At 37.0% G+C, this 21289-nt stretch overlaps 1 long non-coding RNA gene across 3 annotated transcripts; it reads right to left on the bottom strand.

The window, feature by feature from the left end:
- Nucleotides 1–1267: 1267 nt before the first annotated feature.
- On the bottom strand, nucleotides 1268–11959 carry LOC128556905 (uncharacterized). 3 transcript variants are annotated; one of them, XR_008370890.1, is made up of 5 exons: nucleotides 11519–11959; nucleotides 6928–7123; nucleotides 5073–5168; nucleotides 4523–4598; nucleotides 1268–3410 (listed from the first exon to the last, which is right to left on the bottom strand). It is a non-coding gene; the product is annotated as an uncharacterized LOC128556905 (long non-coding RNA). The 3 variants fall into 3 exon arrangements; XR_008370889.1 differs by having other exon boundaries at nucleotides 7049–7123; nucleotides 11519–11950; XR_008370888.1 differs by lacking the exons at nucleotides 1268–3410; nucleotides 4523–4598; nucleotides 5073–5168; nucleotides 6928–7123 and adding exons at nucleotides 9386–10175; nucleotides 10497–10606; nucleotides 11083–11158 and having other exon boundaries at nucleotides 11519–11881.
- Between the last annotated feature and the right edge of the window lie 9330 nt (nucleotides 11960–21289).

The following is a 21289-nucleotide window of genomic DNA, read 5'->3' as shown; positions in this document are numbered from 1 at the left end:
TATCTTTCATAAGTTAAAATATGATATTAAAACATCTGCCCCGTTAAATAATTCAAAATAATGTCTTTGAATTAGTTTGAAATGTGCGGTTCGCTTTCATCATGGTCAAATATCTCAAAAATAAGCACGCGGACCTATACATTTTATTTCACTACATTACAGGCCATATGTTTAATTACGACTATGAGAAGTTTCATTAAAATCTACATTGTAGAAAAATTTCTATTCGCAAAAATGTTATGAAAGTTGTGATTTTCCCATAGACTTCCATTATGAAAAATTGTATGAGGTCCCAATTTTTCAAATCAAGCTAGCAAAAAATCAAGTACACGACCCTACCATTTTTATTTGCTGAATTTTCTTAGTATATTCTGAAGTTTCAAAAAATCAGAGTTTAATCAAAATCTACATTGTAGAAAAAATTCTACTCAAACGTGCATAACTACCTTAAGGGTTTGAACAACCTAAGAGTTATCTTCCAGCTTAAGACAATATAACTCACTTAATCGGCGATATCCGTGCGAGTATGCATTCTCCTTTGCTGTTTCGGCATTCTTTGGTTATAAATGTAACTCTTTCAAATACAAGGTTTTCTTTAACATCCGTAGAAAGTCGAAATAGCAAACGGATACGAAAAGGGACCGGAAACTTGCAAATGCATCAGAAAGCTGAGAACCAGCTTTTGCAAAATATAAATCTGATGAAACCCTTTCTAAATGAAAGTTGTTCTGGTCGGTGAAGTACCACTATATGTTCTTCGTAGATCTTTCAAGCTTAGTTATGTTGAATATTAGCATTATAAACGAGACTCTGACTAGCTTTTACATCAAGCAAACCATATTTGTTAGGTTTATTTCGTAAAAGCTTGTTTGTAAGGTCAATACACAAAACTTTATTTCCAAGCTATGCTTCAACTTCGACAGCCGTCTGTTTCTTCCAAGGACCCTACCGCTCTGCATATCTTGCAATCTTTGTACATTGTATTTTGGCGCAGATTTAGAAATAAGCAATGTTCACATTTTCCAGACTGCAGCGTGTTCGTGTACAGAATGGAATGACATCGATATTTACCTTGTATACGATACACATTAAACTGATAAGAAAAAAATGTGAAAAAACGCCATTAATATTAGTTTTGTAAAACTGTTTATTTATATAATATATTTGTAAATTGTTTGTAATTCAAGTTAACCTATTACATAATTATATTTTGTCAGTGGCTTCTCAAGCGAACAGTCCGCCACATGACAAGTTCTACGCTTAATGTTCGATGAACCGTATCACGAAGCATGCTTATTAAAAATTTTGAACTCGTCACTTATGATATCACTATGCATAAAACTGTTTCGTGAAACGTGTTTTAACTAGGTTCAAATTTAAGACGAGTCCTACTCTAGGTGATGTCTTAGACACTGTAACTTAAAAATTAAAATCGGATTTTTTAACATTTAGACTCCAAATATATATTGCTAAGTGGACGCAACTTGACCCCGATGGTTGACCTTTGCATTATAATACATAATGAGGCACAACCTATTATTGAATAGGTGTGTACGTAAAACGAGCTTCACGAGAAAAAGGAAATATAATTTTGTGTAAATATAAATTAGTGTATTGGAAAGTTTTAACTGATCAAACGTAAGTATATATACTAATAAACTTTAATAATGTGGCAGTTGACCTCAATACAATCGATACTGTTTATTTTCCAATACAGGTAAATCCAATATTTGCTTTACAATAGATGTATGACGCCTTATGACGGATTATCTTTGAACACCCCTGGAATTATTAGACTCAACTGCCACATTATCAAAGCTTATTAGTACTTTGATACTGCACTGCATGTATACAAACTAATTCCATATAAATATACACGGCTACCCTAAGCACCCTTGATTTCTATAATGAAATAACCGATATGAATAATCAGCGTAAGGTCAACCATCGCGGTCAAGTTGCGTCTACTATACCCTCATTAAAGTCTGTTTCACCTGTTCATTCAGACATGGAATGTAAACAAATCCAGGAAGGACATCTAACAACCTTTTTATTTTCCTTCAGGACAAATACACATGTTAGGTCATACTTGTAGTTAATAAACCAACATGTAAAACAATTAATTAGCTCATCAAAGAAATGAAGACTATTAACTTCACAATATTTTATCATCTACATTCTACATATTTTTTATGGAATTACCTCCCTTTATCTCATATAAGCTTTCTTATATTGCAATTTAATCAGTCAGTATTTTTACCTTAATTTTCAGACAAATAAATATATATTTTTTTAATCCATGGTAAGATGAAAAGCATATATCATTTAAAGAATACCGTAAAATCATTTATCACACATGAATGCAAGGTATACATAAGAAATAATGTTTAGCCTTGCTGCCAATGTCAATGTTGAAAAATATTAAAGCGCAGATGGCATAACGGCGAGATAAAATCTATTTCAAGTTAATAATTCCCATATTAACTTATGACTGCAAAAATTTAAAGTATGTTGTTATTCCAATTTCAATCCAACATATCTAAAGAAGTAAATACTGCAAAGACTGTATATCATTTTTTTTAAATAAAATTCCACCAACATAATTTTTCTTATTTCTTTTATCTTGAATATGTAGTGTACTTATCTGGAATGATGAGATATTTTAAAATGTATATTTCTTTATTCCCCTGGATGGAAATAAATAAAACATATCAACAAAACAACCATTTATACCAACCAAATTGTAAAATATCTAAGTTTTGTTGATGTTAGTAATTATATGTTGAGACATCAAAACAAAATAAAGTATAACTAAAAAATTGTGGAACATCATTTCTAAATTAGATTAGACTGTATTATACAAATGTTTATATGAAAATATGTGACAAATCTGGTTAATAGAATATTAATTAAGTTATGGTAAAATGTTGAACTGCTTTAACATTAATGTACAAGTGAAGAATGAGTTCATCTAACCATTATTTTGATATTTTATGCATTATTAAGAAAACTATAACATATAAGAAATGACTCACAGACAGTATAAGTTGCTGAATGACTGGGTCAATCTCCACCAAAAATAATATGAAACTTTGAAAAGTCCAATTAAAGGTTATTCTTTAAATTAGATTGATCACATTTTAACATTTCTATGAATGCAATTGTTTAATTATTGCTTTCTTCTTACATGCATGCCATAATGGAAATAAAAAATGATTTAACAATATATGTATACAGTCTTGTCATAAAAACATTCTGTACAGATGATAATACATAGAAAAGTCAACATATTTCATGTGTGGGTCCATCTCAGTTTACAGATGGTGCATGGCTGTCTCACTCTTGAATATATATCATGCAGCACAGTTGGGGTAAAGTCCTATTCACATGACAACACACTTGTAGCACTTCTGGAAATTCAAAAGTAAAACTTTATTACATAAAGAGAATAAACATAGCAGTTTGTAAAACAATTATAACATCATTTTTGACATTTGCAGATATTCTTTGAAATATATTATCAAGCAGCAAGTCAGGTAACTCTACAAATTGACATTTTGTCTAATTTCAACTTGTCTAAGGAGAATCACCTGTCTTAAGCAGCAAGATTGTGTTCCTACTTGGCTTGTTGCTTTATTTTGATTTAACATATACTTAGATTCACTAAATGACAAGTTATATAATAGGACTGTCTGAAAAGATTGCATATTTTATAACATTCAATGTACATATTCAGTAGAATAGTGAAAACAATAAAAAGATAAATCTGATGATGTTCACCTATGATCTCACCTAAAAGCTCCAACAACAACCTACAACCTCTGATTAGTATATGACGTAATAATGATACTACCTAAAGTGTTTTATATAACATGCAAAAACAATGAACTTGAGAACTGCCAAAACTTCACCTTATGAGTAATAGATGTTCACTTTTCCCCTTGTTGAAAGTGTTGTTTTTCTTAAAGCATTAACAATAGATATTATAAGTACAGTGCAACTTCTGTAGAGCAACACCCTGTGGGATATACAAATATTTTTAGTTATGTTGAGGTTGTTGTTTTGGAGAGGTATATTTGATAGTTATATTTCAGCTTAGGGAAATTCTTATGATGTTGTTATTGAGAGGTTTTTGCTTCAGAGTGAGCTACTCTGGCCAGGTTGTACTGTATTAATTGCTTCAAACTCCATCTCCTTCAACTGTGCTAAATGGAGAAAAACAACAACAGATTCTCCAAATTTAGAATTTCCTTGTTTACAATTTGACATTTAATGTTAGGCAACTATGCAGACATATTTTTATGTGATACAATGTCGACTTAAACTATTTTATTCCAATGAACAAATTGCCAGTCTTGACAAAATCATGTGAAAAAAAAGGTCACAGTAAAAAATATTATTCTAATCAGTTCATATATATTGCAAAATCAGCTTTACAGAACTCATAAGGGACAAAATTAAATTTGAATGTTGCCTTTGTGATGTGCAGCACTGGCCATGTCTTTTTATCACAATAATCTACCTTATTTATATCTTTTATATCTGTTACTTTCACATTACTTTTATGTCCCTTCTGCACTAACCATTGTCTTCAAGTTCTGAAATATTGTAAAACATTAATTCACACACTTTCTAGGCAACCAACATAAAATCAGTGTCAAAGCATTTGAATATAATTATTTTAATTTTCTTGATATAAAGATACAAATGTACTTCATGTTTTTACTGACTGATACAATATACTGATAAATTTTTATTTCAATGTTTGTTATCAAAGTACATTTTCATTCTATTTTTAAAGTGTTTACATTACAAAGCTATCACACATTTATTACTAAAGCATATCTATTAGCATTATCTTTAATGGAGATATGTACTCAGTAAATTGAGGGATACACAAAGCTACAGGAAAGAAATGCTTATGCCAGGCGGACATAAAGTCCAGAAGGTTCACATCTTGTCAGGAATGTCAGTCTTAAAGCTGTCTTGTACAATTATTTCAGAAGCAAGTATCTAGTCATACAGCATATAAATGCTTTGAGACCTTTGTTTAACATACAAAAGCATAATACCCCCTGCATTTATTCATAATGGTAACATCTTCTGGGACTGCCATATGGTAAGACAGGTCAAACAACTGTACATACTCAAACTTCTCCCTACCAAAACTGAAAATGAAAATTATACAATTTTTTTCCCTTTATTTTTGTACAAAAGATGACCCATACATTTAATATAGACTTTTTACATATATTAATGTAAATATAATGAAATTAATAAAATATCTCCTAACTCATTTTATGTTTAAAACAAGAGCTGTCCGTAAGACAGCCAAGCTCGACTATTCGAAATATTGTCCCAGAAGCAGGAAAATATTACCCAAAAAGGTTAAATATCAAAAGAGTTTTAAGTTCAAAAGGGGGAATAATTTGACCAAAATGCATATCAGTTATGGGACTTGCTGCTATCAACTAGTTTTATAACCCCGAAGGCACATGTGAAGTTTCAATTCAATATCTGTATTAGTTTTGGAGATAGAAACTTGCATGTAAAACTTTAACCAGAATTTTCTAAGTCTAAAAGGGGGCATAATTTGCTCAAAATACATGTCAGACTTATGGGTCTTGACCCAGTGAGGTTGGTAATTGATCTAGAAAAAGAAAAAATAAGTTTCAAATCTATATGCCTTTTAGTAATAGCTGTATGTACTTGCACGCAAAACTTTAACTAGAATTTGCAAAGTCCAAAAGGGGACATAATTTAGCTAAAATGAAGGTCAGAGTTATGGGTCTTGCTGCTATCAACTAGTTTTATAACCCCGAAGGCACATGTGAAGTTTCAAATCAATATCTGCATTAGTTTGGAGATAATAACTTGCATGTAAAACTTTAACCAAAATTTTCTAAGTCTAAAAGGGGGCATAATTTGCTCAAAAAACATGTCAGAGTTATGGGACTTGACCCAGTGAGATTGGTAATTGATCTAGAAAAAGAAAAAATAAGTTTCAAATCTATATGCCTTTTAGAAATAGCTGTATGTACTTGCACGCAAAACTTTAACCAGAATTTTCTAAGTCCAAAAGGGGGCATAATTTGGCCAAAATGAAGGTCAGAGTTACGGGACTTGCTGCTATCAACTAGATTTATAACCCCGAAGACACATGTGAAGTTTCAAATCAATATCTGCATTAGTTTTGGAGATAGTAACTTGCATGTAAAACTTTAACCAAAATTTTCTAAGTCTAAAAGGGGGCATAATTTGCTCAAAATACATGTCAGAGTTATGGGCCTTGACCCAGTGAGGTTGGTAATTGATCTAGAAAAAGAAAAAATAAGTTTCAAATCTATATGCCTTTTAGAAATAGCTGTATGTACTTGCACGCAAAACTTTAACTAGAATTTTCTAAGTCCAAAAGGGGACATAATTTGGCCAAAATGAAAGTCAGAGTTATGGGACTTGCTGCTATCAACTAGTTTTATAACCCCGAAGACACATGTGAAGTTTCAAATCAATATCTGCATTAGTTTTGGAGATAGTAACTTGCATGTAAAACTTTAACCAAAATTTTCTAAGTCCAAAAGGGGGCATAATTTGCTCAAAATACATGTCAGAGTTATGGGACTTGACCCAGAGAGGTTGGTAATTGACCTAGAAAAAGAAAAAATAAGTTTCAAAGCTATATGCCTTTAATTGATGGCTGTATGTACTTGCATGCAAAAACTTAACCAAGGTGTGACGCCGACGCCGACGCCGACGCCAGGGTGAGTAGAATAGCTAGACTATTCTTCGAATAGTCGAGCTAAAAATTATAATTATTAATAAACATGAAGTTGAAGTGTTCTAATTTATAAGCTGCAAATAGTATTGAAAATAAAACAAAAAACTGCAACTATTGTTACAGTATATATTAAAAAAAGTATCAAGAACCTGATTATGAAACAGTCCCAGTTCAAATGTAATAACACATGACTGTCAGAAAATCAATGTAGGGTACTCTATAATGATATCATGAATGCCATCAATAAACTTCATATATAACAAAGTATACCAGGATGTCAATGTAGCCTCTTTCTTGTTACTTCAACAGCTTCCAAAGACAGACTGCAACTACATGTACCAGACACTGAAAGTAAAATAAACAAATATTCATTACACAAGATAATTTTTTATGTTAAATAAAGGGAGTTAATTAAATGCAATCTGAGAAATTATTGCTAAAACATAAAGGGAAGTAATTATCAATAATAGTTGAAGGAAAATGTATATATAAGGGAGGTAATTTAGAAAAAAAAAACTTCAAATGTCAGTATAATGATAGTTGACACTGACAATGACCTATATTAAGTATGCACAAGGTAAGAAACAGCAAGCACTTGAAAAATGCATTATATTTCCTTGCAATTTCAAGAATATTTGACTGTATGTAAGGGTTCCCTAGATCAGTGTGGCCATACCACGTGATCAAATGGGCACGGAACACGCGAAAATCGGCCTCGATTCAGGTATGTTTTTTTCTTGATTACTCAGCTTTTACAAAACCGATTTTGATGAGATAAAGCGCAAAGTACCCGGGAATGTAATAGCTATCCACGGTTATCCAGAGATTTTGAAAATGTTCCTGTGGATTTTGAGATTATTCGTGAAAAGTTCTCCTAATGATTGGAAACGATAGGCACGGAACACACGCATCGAGTAAAAGCTGCGCTTCCTGGTGTATTTGTCTATTTTTCTCGATATATCCATAATAGAAGGTTGTATTTTTCACCTTGTTACTGCATGCATAAGCGAAAAGCTTGTATTTTACTGATTTGGCTCGTTTTCTAAAGTTAAACGAAAATGGTACGGAACACGTCGATTTTATGAAATATATACGTATTTTGATTTGTAAGAAATTTGAATTTTACTCGAAAATGGTATTGAACATGTATTTGTTTTTCAGAAAAAATACTGATGAAGCAGTTAACATCTGTAGTGAATGTGGTACAATATTTATTCGTAAGGAAACCCTATATGTCAGCATTAAAGCAGACATAGAAGAATTGCATCATATGCGTGTTGTGAGAAGTTATTCTATGCAGGAGCTAATATCAGTCGTTACAGATGACATGCTCATGGCAAATATAAAACACATATTTGCGACTTCTGTGGCAAAGAATTTGCTGTTCAAGTTGACCTTGCATGTCATAAGAGAAATGAAAACAGGGACAATTTTGTCACAAGTAACATAATTATCTGGCTACAATGCATCGCCAAAAGTCTATCAGATGGATCACATGGATAAACGTCAGGATCAGAAAAGGTACAAATGCGACTAGTTGTTGAAGGTGTAAAATTGTCGAACGGGCTTAACAAGACACAAAGTAATGAAACATTCCTGAGGCAGCTTTAATCATTTTGTTTAAAAGAGCTTTTGATCTTATGTGTTTTCAGCTATTTTAATCGTGTAAACAATGCCGGTTTTGAAAAATATATATGTTTTATTGGCATTTAATTGTTATTTTTTTCATGAAACTAAACCAACTTCTCGTGGCCAAGTTTAACCCAACTGCAAAATATTATTTGAGAGTATTTTTTACGAATATGAAAAGGTAATAAAATAATGTTTCTTCGGTTTTCAAGCTGAAAGTTGTAAGTCTCTTTTTCAAGGATTCAGACTATTTCAGCTTCACAGAGACATTCAGAATTCTTGTTATAAACATTTTATGTTGCTTCCTTAATAAAAAAAAAATCAGTACATCGCATTCATTCAAGCATTCAGACAATCATTAAAGTACACAATAATATAAAGTACCTGTGCTTGACATGCTTATATCACTTAGTTAGGTCTCCGACATGTAGTAGGGGAGACATATTGATTTAGTGCTGTCCGTCTGCCAATTAGTCTGTCTGTCTGTCCGTGCCCGCGAAATGATGGTTAAGTGACTGCATAATGGTACTTTCTCTTTAAAGTCATTCATTCCGTTCTGTTTATGTGACCTTTTTCTTTTTATGTGACTGTTAGAACAATAGAGAGAACAATGGGGCTGTCACATAAATACCGTTTCGTTAGAACGTCCGTCTGTCACAGAGATTTTCCTCACAACTTCCCCGACACAAACTGATGGTTTTGCAAAATACTTCACAAGAGTGACCATTGCCAAGCCTAGTTGTGCATAATCGTCAGCACTTCCCGATTTGATGGTTTTCAGCAGAGTTATGTCCCTTTATCCATCGTTTTGACGACTTCTCTAATATTATTGGCCAGATTTCCACCAAACAATTATGTACGACCGGATAAATGGCTACAACCAGTAAACGTGTTTGACCAGATGATATCTTTTGGCTTGAAGATTACAAAAATATGAATTGCAAGTAGATTTCACCGGGCAGATATAACAAGTTCAAATTATGATGATCATTTTATTGATCTGTCTAGCTCTGCAATGTTTTATAACATTATGCCCGTATTATTTATATCGCAAACAACAAAATATTTTATCACAACCGCCATTTTTATCTGTAAAGACAAATCGGAAACGAAATTGTAATTGACTAATCAATAAAACTTTAAAACATAATAATGTGTGTTTTGATGTGATTTGTACTGGTTAGACGTTTTCAGAGACGCATAAAAAAAGAGTCCGATCAATTCATTGATATTTTGAATATTTCAACTTTGCATAAATACGTTCCTGGGTGTCTTACAGATGCAGTCATTGGAAGCACGTGTAATCTAATTACCTCAAATCAAAACGCCGGCCTGTGTTTTATTAACTGATAAAAGACAGGCACTTATTTATTATTTTGTAAACAATATAAATGCCACAAAGGTTTGTCACTTGCTGTAAAGTTTGTCTCTAATCTCAAATCCACAACAGTACAATGTCATACTGCATTTAAAAGTCAAGCATGTTTTACAGATAAACACTAGTTAAAATTGTAATATTTACTAGATAAACACTTGTTGAAATAGTAATAATTACGCTGTACAATGTGAGTAAACACTAAGTCTTGTGTAATTTATGTGTGCAACTTCAATAAAATATTATCCCCTGTTTCACTATCTCTAGTTTATATGAGGTCAAATCCCATCCGAACTGTTGGTAATAGTTTACTCTCGTTTCGCCTTGGTCCTTCCGACCGAACGCCGAGAGATCCACGTGTTGCATAATTCTTCTTTCCATGCTGCCGTCTCACTGTAATTTTGAAAACGATTTAATGATACAATTTAGAAAGTAGTACAGTGCAGTATTTAATCAACTTCTAATAAAGTATTTTGATAAACGAACAAGAACTACACCGCTTAATTATCGTCAAAGAAAAAGCATATCATTTGGAAGATATGTTTGCAACATCGCATGATTTATAGAACAGAACAGACACTTTATTAATATCATTCTTGAATAAATCAATGTAATCTACGGTAACAAATTTAATTCATTTGCTCCAAGCCTAAAGGTTGTTGTATTTTTACAAAACAAAGTTAATTTATTCAACACTCATAAAGTAATGCTTACCTAACAAGAAACTCACCATAACAGTTTTCAGGTTCTGACTCTGTTCTTCCGTCTCTGCTTTGTCGACTAGTGTGTATACAGGCTTGCAACTAGTGCAGTAACGGAACTACCTGTCAAAGAATGAAAATAATTTTAATTTAAATGCTGATATAGATAATTATATACGAAAATATGAAAGGATTGTCAGTTGAAATTCCACTGGAAAAAAACATGTGTTCCGTATCTTTATTAAAATCCACGTGTTCCGTACCATTTTCGTTTAACTTTCGAAAACGAGCCAAATCGGTAAAATATAAGCTTTTCGCTTATGCATGCAGTAACAAGATGAAAAACACAACCTTCTCTTGTGGAAAGACCGAGAAAAAGTAGACAAATACATCAGGAAGAGCAGCTTTTACTCGATGCGTGTGTTCCGTGCCTATCGTTTCCAATCATTAGGAGAACTTTTCACAAATAATCTCAAAATCCACAGGAACATTTCTAAAGTCTCTATTAACCGTGGATAGCTATTACAATGCCGGGTACTTTGCGCTTTATCTCATCAAAATCGGTTTTATAAAAGCTGAGAAATTAAGAAAAAACATACCTGAATCGAGGCCGATTTTCGCGTGTTCCGTGCCCATTTGATCACGTGGTATGGCCACACTGTAGATGCTGTTATACTGAAATAAACTATAGTCTAAATATAGCTAAGATCTATTTATATCTTTAAAAAAAGGAAGTCCCAAATTTCCACAGCAAATCACAGGCTACAAATTTTAGTTACTAATATCAGCAAAGAGGTTGATATCTATTCTTTTTAATAACTATCGTCAAAGGTTGGGAAAAACTTACTGGAAAGGCATACACTTCTGATCTAGTCATTTCAATACATTTTCAGCTCATTTGCATATAAGAAGAAATTTACAGAATTCCCCCTGTTTCTCTTCATTTTCAAACAATCTGTACGATGAATATAAACCAAAACATTCTCCTAAGTGTCAGCTATCAGATATATATTTCAACAAAGACTGTCAACTTACCTTGTTTTTAGAAGAAGACAAAATTCCAGCAACTTTCGCTTCCTTGCAAAAACTGTACCGCTGTGCAAGTAAAAAAATCACAAATGTGATTTTTGAAATAATAGTCAGACCACAATTATTTCCCTTGAAAATAAAATGCTCTAGGTAAATGCCTAGATGTCTTACCATGACAGGGTAAAACTATATTAACCTTTTAGCGACCGATTGTGTTTCTCCAGAGAGGTTGAGATTTTATACCTTCATAGGTGTATGGTTACACAAAATATATGTAGAAAATCTCTAAACGTAGTAATGATAATACTAATTTTCATAATAATAATAAATAATTAGTATAAGAAAATTAAAAAAATGTTAATAATAATTTTCATAGTAATGATAATAATAATAATAATATTATTATTATTATTATTATTATTATCATCATCATTATTATTATGAGTCTGCTAAATTTAGGTTCGACAGATTAAATGAGCTGCACGTTACATGTAAGTCTTCAGATATATTTTTAACAGGAACATGTTAACGTTGTTCCACAAAACTCAGCGAAACGTGTATGTTATGAATTTCAATAGACATTATTGAAAAAGGAAGAATGTAACTACAATGTAAGTACAAGTACCCGAACAAGAATGACATCGCAACTATCGGGGATGATTTATAATGAACTTTTGTCAAAGTTACAGATGCCTCGTTATGTCACTGCGAATTTTACCCTGTCAGTAACTTTTACATCATCATACCCTCAAATCCAGAGTATATGGGCGCTAAATTGAAGACACGCATGTTCTTCCGTGCGTCGGTCCGTCCTTCGTAACCGCTATTTATCTTCTTAACCGCTAGGAAATTTTTTTATAAGACTTGCATCAGTTAATAACCAAATCATGACGACATGTAGAATGTACAGCCCAGGTAAATATCATTTATACCTCCTGGACTTGTTTTTTATATATAAAACTAGCATCAACTGAACGACGTGCAAAAGGTACGACCCAGGTCACAAGGTCAAGGTCACAGTTAGCGTTCAAAATTCAATCAGTCTGACCTCCTGGCCCGTCCAAATCCTCTAACCAGCTTGAAAGATTATTTTCATAAACCTAGCATCCAATAGGCCGCGTCAGTTTTGTTATATCGTTTTGGTATTGAAGCGATCCTCTGGTGCTTTGTGTATGAATAGGCATGCATGAGGTAATTGACCATATAAATAACTCCGCCATTCTGGTTATGGTTGAAACAATAGTTATAAAGATATTTGTTAGGTCCAATTGATGAGAAAAATCTGTAAATGCATAGGATTTACAACTGAGAAATATTGATCTTTTAATCGATTAGCTACACTGCTTTTAGATATACTCAAATATCTATTATCAAGGTAGGAACAGAAAATAAGTTATTCAATAGTATTTGTAGGCATTAAGGTCAAGATCTGATTTTGCTTTTTCACGACGATTTTATTAATACAAGAAATTAGATTTACTTTTCCCTTATAACCTTTAGCGATCAACCAATGAATAGCCTTATTTCAGCCACCGACGTAAGCACCAGCTACATGGATTATATTCAGATGGGGGAAGGGGCATGATAAAGTAAGTTTTTATTATAAGAATAGATTAAACAAATTACTTTCTACAAATTTATCTAGGTATTTTATGAAAAAGTTCTTATCTTATCACAAACAATACGATTTCCGGACAATTTCCACAGAAGAAGAGAAAACAGTTACCCATTTACAAGTACAAAACGCGCTACGGTCCGAGTGGAGGTGTTTCTTGCCGCATCGAAATGGAAGGAATTCTAAAGTCATACCTAAAAATTGCTCACCTACACCTTAAAGGTACCACTTCACTGCAAAAGAATACCTATTAATTTAATACATGTTATAGCAGCAGTAAATGCTCACTTACAGTATTGTCAAGGGTTCATTTCTCTTGTTAATATATTTCAAGCCTCAGGCAACTAACTTCAGTTCAATTCCTAGTTAGAAATGCTCACCTACCCTACACCTTAAAGGTACCAGTTCACTGTAAAAGAATTTTTATTGGTTTAACAGATACAAGGATTAATTTGTTTCATTAATTCATACATAGCAAACCTAAGTTAACCGACTTCAGTTGAATTCCTCACCGCACCGAGTGCGCATATACACAATTCAACATCCGCATGAAGAAGAAACACCTCCGCGGCGCCCGAACTAGTACAAAATGCGCTACGGTCCGAGTGGTGGAATTCCATCGCGGCGCCCGAACTAGTACAAAACGCGCTACGGTCCAAGTGGAGGAATATCTCTTGCCGCACCGTAATGCGCACAGACCGCATCAAGGGATTCCTCCGCGGCGCCCGAACTAGTACGAAACGCGCTACGGTCCAACTGATGGAGTTCCACCGCGACGCCCGAACTAGTACAAAACGCGCTACGGTCCGAGTGGAGGTGTTTCTTGCCGCATCGAAATGGAAGGAATTCTGAAGTCATACCTAAAAATTGCTCACCTACACCTTAAAGGTACCACTTCACTGTAAAAGAATATCTGTTAATTTAATACATGTTATAGCAGCAGTAATTGTTCGCTTACAATATTGTCAAGGGTTCATTTCTCTTGTTAATATATTTCAAGCCTCAGGTAACAAACTTCAGTTCAATTCCTAGTTAGAAATGCTCACCTACCCTACACCTTTGTAAAAAAATAATTTATTGCTTTAACAGATACAAGGATTAATTTGTCTCATTAATTCATACATAACAAGCCTAAGTTAACTGACTTCAGTTGAATTCCTCCCCGCACCGAGTGCGCATATACACAATTCAGCATCCGCATGAAGAAGAAACACCTCCGCGGCGCCCGAACTAGTACAAAACGCGTTACGGTCCGAGTGGTGGAATTCCATCGCGGCGCCCGAACTAGTACAAAACGCGCTACGGTCCGAGTGGAGGAATATCCCTTGCCGCACCGTAATGCGCACAGACCGCATCAAGGGATTCCTCCGCGGCGCCCGAACTAGTACAAAACGCGCTACGGTCCGACTGATGGAGTTCCACCGCGGCGCCCGAACTAGTACAAAACGCGCTACGGTCCGAGTGGAGGTGTTTCTTGCCGCACCGAAATGGAAGGAATTCTGAAGTCATACCTAAAAATTGCTCACCTACACCTTAAAGGTACCACTTCACTGTAAAAGAATATCTATTAATTTAATACATGTTATAACAGCAGTAATTGTTCACTTACAATATTGTCAAGGGTTCATTTCTCTTGTTAATATATTTCAAGCCTCAGTTAACTAACTTCAGTTCAATTCCTAGTTAGAAATGCTCACCTACCCTACACCTTTGTAAAAAAATAAAGTATTGCTTTAACAGATACAAGGATTAATTTGTCTTATTAATTAATACATAACAAGCCTAAGTTAACTGACTTCAGTTGAATTCCTCCCCGCACCGAGTGCGCATATACACAATTCAACATCCGCATGAAGAAGAAACACCTCCGCGGCGCCCGAACTAGTACGAAACGCGCTACGGTCCGAGTGGTGGAATTCCATCGCGGCGCCCGAACTAGTACAAAACGCGCTACGGTCCGAGTGGAGGAATATCCCTTGCCGCACCGTAATGCGCACAGACCGCATGAAGGGATTCCTCCGCGGCGCCCGAACTAGTACAAAACGCGCTACGGTCCGACTGATGGAGTTCCACCGCGGCGCCCGAACTAGTACAAAACGCGCTACGGTCCGAGTGGAGGTGTTTCTTGCCGCATCGAAATAGAAGGAATTCTGAAGTCATACCTAAAAATTGCTCACCTACGCCTTAAAGGTACCACTTCACTGTAAAAGAATATCTGTTAATTTAATACATGTTATAGCAGCAGTAATTGTTCACTTACAATATTGTCAAGCATTCATTTCTCCTGTTAATTCTATATTTCAAGCCCTAAGTAACTTCAGTAGAATTCCTAGTTAGAATTGCTCACCTACCCTACACCTTAAAGGTACCACTTCACTGTAAAAGAATATTTATTCATTTAACAGATACAAGGATTAATTTGTCTTATTAATTAATACATAACAAGCCTAAGTTAACTGACTTCAGTTGAATTCCTCCCCGCACCGAGTGCGCATATACACAATTCAACATCCGCATAAGGAAGAAACACCTCCGCGGCGCTCGAACTAGTACAAAACTCGCTACGGTCCGAGTGGTGGAGTTCCATCGCGGCGCCCGAACTAGTACAAAACGCGCTACGGTCCGAGTGGAGGAATATCCCTTGCCGCAGCGTAATGCGCACAGACCGCATCAAGGGATTCCTCCGCGGCGCCCGAACTAGTACAAAACGCGCTACGGTCCGACTGATGGAGTTCCACCGCGGCGCCCGAACTAGTACAAAACGCGCTACGGTCCGAGTGGAGGTGTTTCTTGCCGCACCGAAATGGAAGGAATTCTGAAGTCATACCTAAAAATTGCTCACCTACACCTTAAAGGTACCACTTCACTGTAAAAGAATATCTGTTAATTTAATACATGTTATAGCAGCAGTAATTGTTCACTTACAATATTGTCAAGGGTTCATTTCTCTTGTTAATATATTTCAAGCCTCAGTTAACTAACTTCAGTTCAATTCCTAGTTAGAAATGCTCACCTACCCTACACCTTAAAGGTACCAGTTCACTGTAAAAGAATTTTTATTGGTTTAACAGATACAAGGATTAATTTGTCTCATTAATTCATACATAACAAGCCTAAGTTAACTGACTTCAGTTGAATTCCTCCCGGCACCGAGTGCGCATATACACAATTCAACATCCGCATGAAGAAACACCTCCGCGGCGCCCGAACTAGTACAAAACGCGCTACGGTCCGAGTGGTGGAGTTCCATCGCGGCGCCCGAACTAGTACAAAACGCGCTACGGTCCGAGTGGAGGAATATCCCTTGCCGCACCGTAATGCGCACAGACCGCATGAAGGGATTCCTCCGCGGCGCCCGAACTAGTACAAAACGCGCTACGGTCCGACTGATGGAGTTCCACCGCGGCGCCCGAACTAGTACAAAACGCGCTACGGTCCGAGTGGAGGTGTTCCTTGCCGCACCGAAATGGAAGGAATTCTGAAGTCATACCTAAAAATTGCTCACCTACACCTTAAAGGTACCACTTCACTGTAAAAGAATATCTATTAATTTAATACATGTTACACCAGCAGTAATTGTTCACTTACAAAATTGTCAAGCATTCATTTCTCTTGTTAATACATTTCAAGCCTCAGTTAACTAACTTCAGTTCAATTCCTAGTTAGAAATGCTCACCTACCCTACACCTTAAAGGTACCAGTTCACTGTAAAAGAATATTTATTGGTTTAACAGATACAAGGATTAATTTGTCTCATTAATTCATACATAACAAGCCTAAGTTAACTGATTTCAGTTGAATTCCTCCCCCGCACCGAGTGCGCATAAACACAATTCAACATCCGCATGAAGAAACACCTCCGCGGCGCCCGAACTAGTACAAAACGCGCTACGGTCCGAGTGGTGGAGTTCCATCGCGGCGCCCGAACTAGTACAAAACGCGCTACGGTCCGAGTGGAGGAATATCCCTTGCCGCACCGTAATGCGCACAGACCGCATGAAGGGATTCCTCCGCGGCGCCCGAACTAGTACAAAACGCGCTACGGTCCGACTGATGGAGTTCCACCGCGGCGCCCGAACTAGTACAAAACGCGCTACGGTCCGAGTGGAGGTGTTCCTTGCCGCACCGAAATGGAAGGAATTCTGAAGTCATACCTAAAAATTGCTCACCTACACCTTAAAGGTACCACTTCACTGTAAAAGAATATCTATTAATTTAATACATGTTATAACAGCAGTAATTGTTCACTTACAAAATGGTCAAGGATTCATTTCTCTTGTTAATATATTTCAAGCCTAAGTTAACTAACTTCAGTTCAATTCCTAGTTAGAAATGCTCACCTACACCTTAAAGGTACCACTTCACTGTAAAAAAATAATTTATTGGTTTAACAGATACAAGGATTAATTTGTCTCATTAATTAATACATAACAAGCCTAAGTTAACTGACTTCAGTTGAATTCCTCCCCGCACCGAGTGCGCATATACACAATTCAACATCCGCATGAAGAAACACCTCCGCGGCGCCCGAACTAGTACAAAACGCGCTACGGTCCGAGTGGTGGAATTCCATCGCGGCGCCCGAACTAGTACAAAACGCGCTACGGTCCGAGTGGAGGAATATCCCTTGCCGCACCGTAATGCGCACAGACCGCATCAAGGGATTCCTCCGCGGCGCCCGAACAAGTACAAAACGCGCTACGGTCCGACTGATGGAGTTCCACCGCGGCGCCCGAACTAGTACAAAACGCGCTACGGTCCGAGTGGAGGTGTTTCTTGCCGCATCGAAATTGAAGGAATTCTGAAGTCATACCTAAAAATTGCTCACCTACACCTTAAAGGTACCACTTCACTGTAAAAGAATATCTGTTAATTTAATACATGTTATAGCAGCAGTAATTGTTCACTTACAATATTGTCAAGGGTTCATTTCTCTTGTTAATACATTTCAAGCCTCAGTTAACAAACTTCAGTTCAATTCCTAGTTAGAAATGCTCACCTACCCTACACCTTAAAGGTACCAGTTCACTGTAAAAGAATTTTTATTGGGTTAACAGATACAAGGATTAATTTGTCTCATTAATTCATACATAACAAGCCTAAGTTAACTGACTTCAGTTGAATTCCTCCCCGCACCGAGTGCGCATATACACAATTCAACATCCGCATGAAGAAGAAACACCTCCGCGGCGCCCGAACTAGTACAAAACGCGCTACGGTCCGAGTGGTGGAGTTCCATCGCGGCGCCCGAACTAGTACAAAACGCGCTACGGTCCGAGTGGAGGAATATCCCTTGCCGCCCCGTAATGCGCACAGACCGCATCAAGGGATTCCTCCGCGGCGCCCGAACTAGTACAAAACGCGCTACGGTCCGACTGATGGAGTTCCACCGTGGCGCCCGAACTAGTACAAAACGCGCTACGGGTCGAGTGGAGGTGTTTCTTGCCGCATCGAAATGGAAGGAATTCTGAAGTCATACCTAAAAATTGCTCACCTACACCTTAAAGGTACCACTTCACTGTAAAAGAATATCTGTTAATTTAATACATGTTATAACAGCAGTAATTGTTCACTTACAATATTGTCAAGGGTTCATTTCTCTTGTTAATATATTTCAAGCCTCAGTTAACTAACTTCAGTTCAATTCCTAGTTAGAAATGCTCACCTACCCTACACCTTAAAGGTACCAGTTCACTGTAAAAGAATTTTTATTGGTTTAACAGATACAAGGATTAATTTGTCTCATTAATTCATACATAACAAGCCTAAGTTAACTGACTTCAGTTGAATTCCTCCCCGCACCGAGTGCGCATAAACACAATGAACATCCGCATGAAGAAACACCTCCGCGGCGCCCGAACTAGTACAAAACGCGCTACGGTCCGAGTGGTGGAGTTCCATCGCGGCGCCCGAACTAGTACAAAACGCGCTACGGTCCGAGTGGAGGAATATCCCTTGCCGCCCCGTAATGCGCACAGACCGCATCAAGGGATTCCTCCGCGGCGCCCGAACTAGTACAAAACGCGCTACGGTCCGACTGATGGAGTTCCACCGCGGCGCCCGAACTAGTACAAAACGCGCTACGGTCCGAGTGGAGGTGTTTCTTGCCGCACACGAATGGAAGGAATTCTGAAGTCAGACCTAAAAATTGCTCACCTACACCTTCAAGGTACCACTCCACTGTAAAAGAATTATTCATTAATTTAATACATGTTATAACAGCAGTAATTGTTCACTTACAATATTGTCAAGGGTTCATTTCTCTTGTTAATATATTTCAAGCCTCAGGCAACTAACTTCAGTTCAATTCCTAGTTAGAAATGCTCACCTACCCTACACCTTAAAGGTACCAGTTCACTGTAAAAGAATTTTTATTGGTTTAACAGATACAAGGATTAATTTGTCTTATTAATTCATACATAACAAGCCTAAGTTAACTGACTTCAGTTGAATTCCTCCCCGCACCGAGTGCGCATATACACAATTCAACATCCGCATGAAGAAGAAACACCTCCGCGGCGCCCGAACTAGTACAAAACGCGCTACGGTCCGAGTGGTGGAGTTCCATCGCGGCGCCCGAACTAGTACAAAACGCGCTACGGTCCGAGTGGAGGAATATCCCTTGCCGCACCGTAATGCGCACAGACCGCATCAAGGGATTCCTCCGCGGCGCCCGAACTAGTACAAAACGCGCTACGGTCCGACTGATGGAGTTCCACCGCGGCGCCCGAACTAGTACAAAACGCGCTACGGTCCGAGTGGAGGTGTTTCTTGCCGCACCGAAATGGAAGGAATTCTGAAGTCATACCTAAAAATTGCTCACCTACACCTTAAAGGTACCACTTCACTGTAAAAGAATATCTATTAATTTAATACATGTTATAACAGCAGTAATTGTTCACTTACAATATTGTCAAGGATTCATTTCTCTTGTTAATACATTTCAAGCCTCAGTTAACAAACTTCAGTTCAATTCCTAGTTAGAAATGCTCACCTACCCTACACCTTAAAGGTTTCACTGTAAAAAAATAAATTATTGCTTTAACAGATACAAGGATTAATTTTCTCATTAATTAATACATAACAAGCCTAAGTTAACTGACTTCAGTTGAATTCCTCCCCGCACCGAGTGCGCATATACACAATTCAACATCCGCATGAAGAAACACCTCCGCGGCGCCCGAACTAGTACAAAACGCGCTACGGTCCGAGTGGTGGAATTCCATCGCGGCGCCCGAACTAGTACAAAACGCGCTACGGTCCGAGTGGAGGTGTTCCTTGCCGCACCGAAATGGAAGGAATTCTGAAGTCATACCTAAAAATTGCTCACCTACACCTTAAAGGTACCACTTCACTGTAAAAGAATATCTATTAATTTAATACATGTTATATCAGCAGTAATTGTTCACTTACAATATTGTCAAGGGTTCATTTCTCTTGTTAATACATTTCAAGCCTCAGTTAACAAACTTCAGTTCAATTCCTAGTTAGAAATGCTCACCTACCCTACACCTTTGTAAAAAAATAAATTATTGCTTTAACAGATACAAGGATTAATTTGTCTCATTAATTCATACATAACAAGCCTAAGCTAACTGACTTCAGTTGAATTCCTCCCCGCACCGAGTGCGCATAAACACAATTCAACATCCGCATGAAGAAACACCTCCGCGGCGCCCGAACTAGTACAAAACGCGCTACGGTCCGAGTGGTGGAATTCCATCGCGGCGCCCGAACTAGTACAAAACGCGCTACGGTCCGAGTGGAGGAATATCCCTTGCCGCACCGTGATGCGCACAGACCGCATGAAGGGATTCCTCCGCGGCGCCCGAACTAGTACAAAACGCGCTACGGTCCGACTGATGGAGTTCCACCGCGGCGCCCGAACTAGTACAAAACGCGCTACGGTCCGAGTGGAGGTGTTCCTTGCCGCACCGAAATGGAAGGAATTCTGAAGTCATACCTAAAAATTGCTCACCTACACCTTAAAGGTACCACTTCACTGTAAAAGAATATCTGTTAATTTAATACATGTTATATCAGCAGTAATTGTTCACTTACAATATTGTCAAGCATTCATTTCTCTTGTTAATACATTTCAAGCCTCAGTTAACAAACTTCAGTTCAATTCCTAGTTAGAAATGCTCACCTACCCTACACCT

Source organism: Mercenaria mercenaria, chromosome 5 (assembly GCF_021730395.1).
Source record: "Mercenaria mercenaria strain notata chromosome 5, MADL_Memer_1, whole genome shotgun sequence".
Taxonomy (NCBI): domain Eukaryota; kingdom Metazoa; phylum Mollusca; class Bivalvia; order Venerida; family Veneridae; genus Mercenaria; species Mercenaria mercenaria.
Note: the sequence above shows the minus strand (reverse complement) of the source record. Positions and strands in the feature narration are given on the sequence as shown.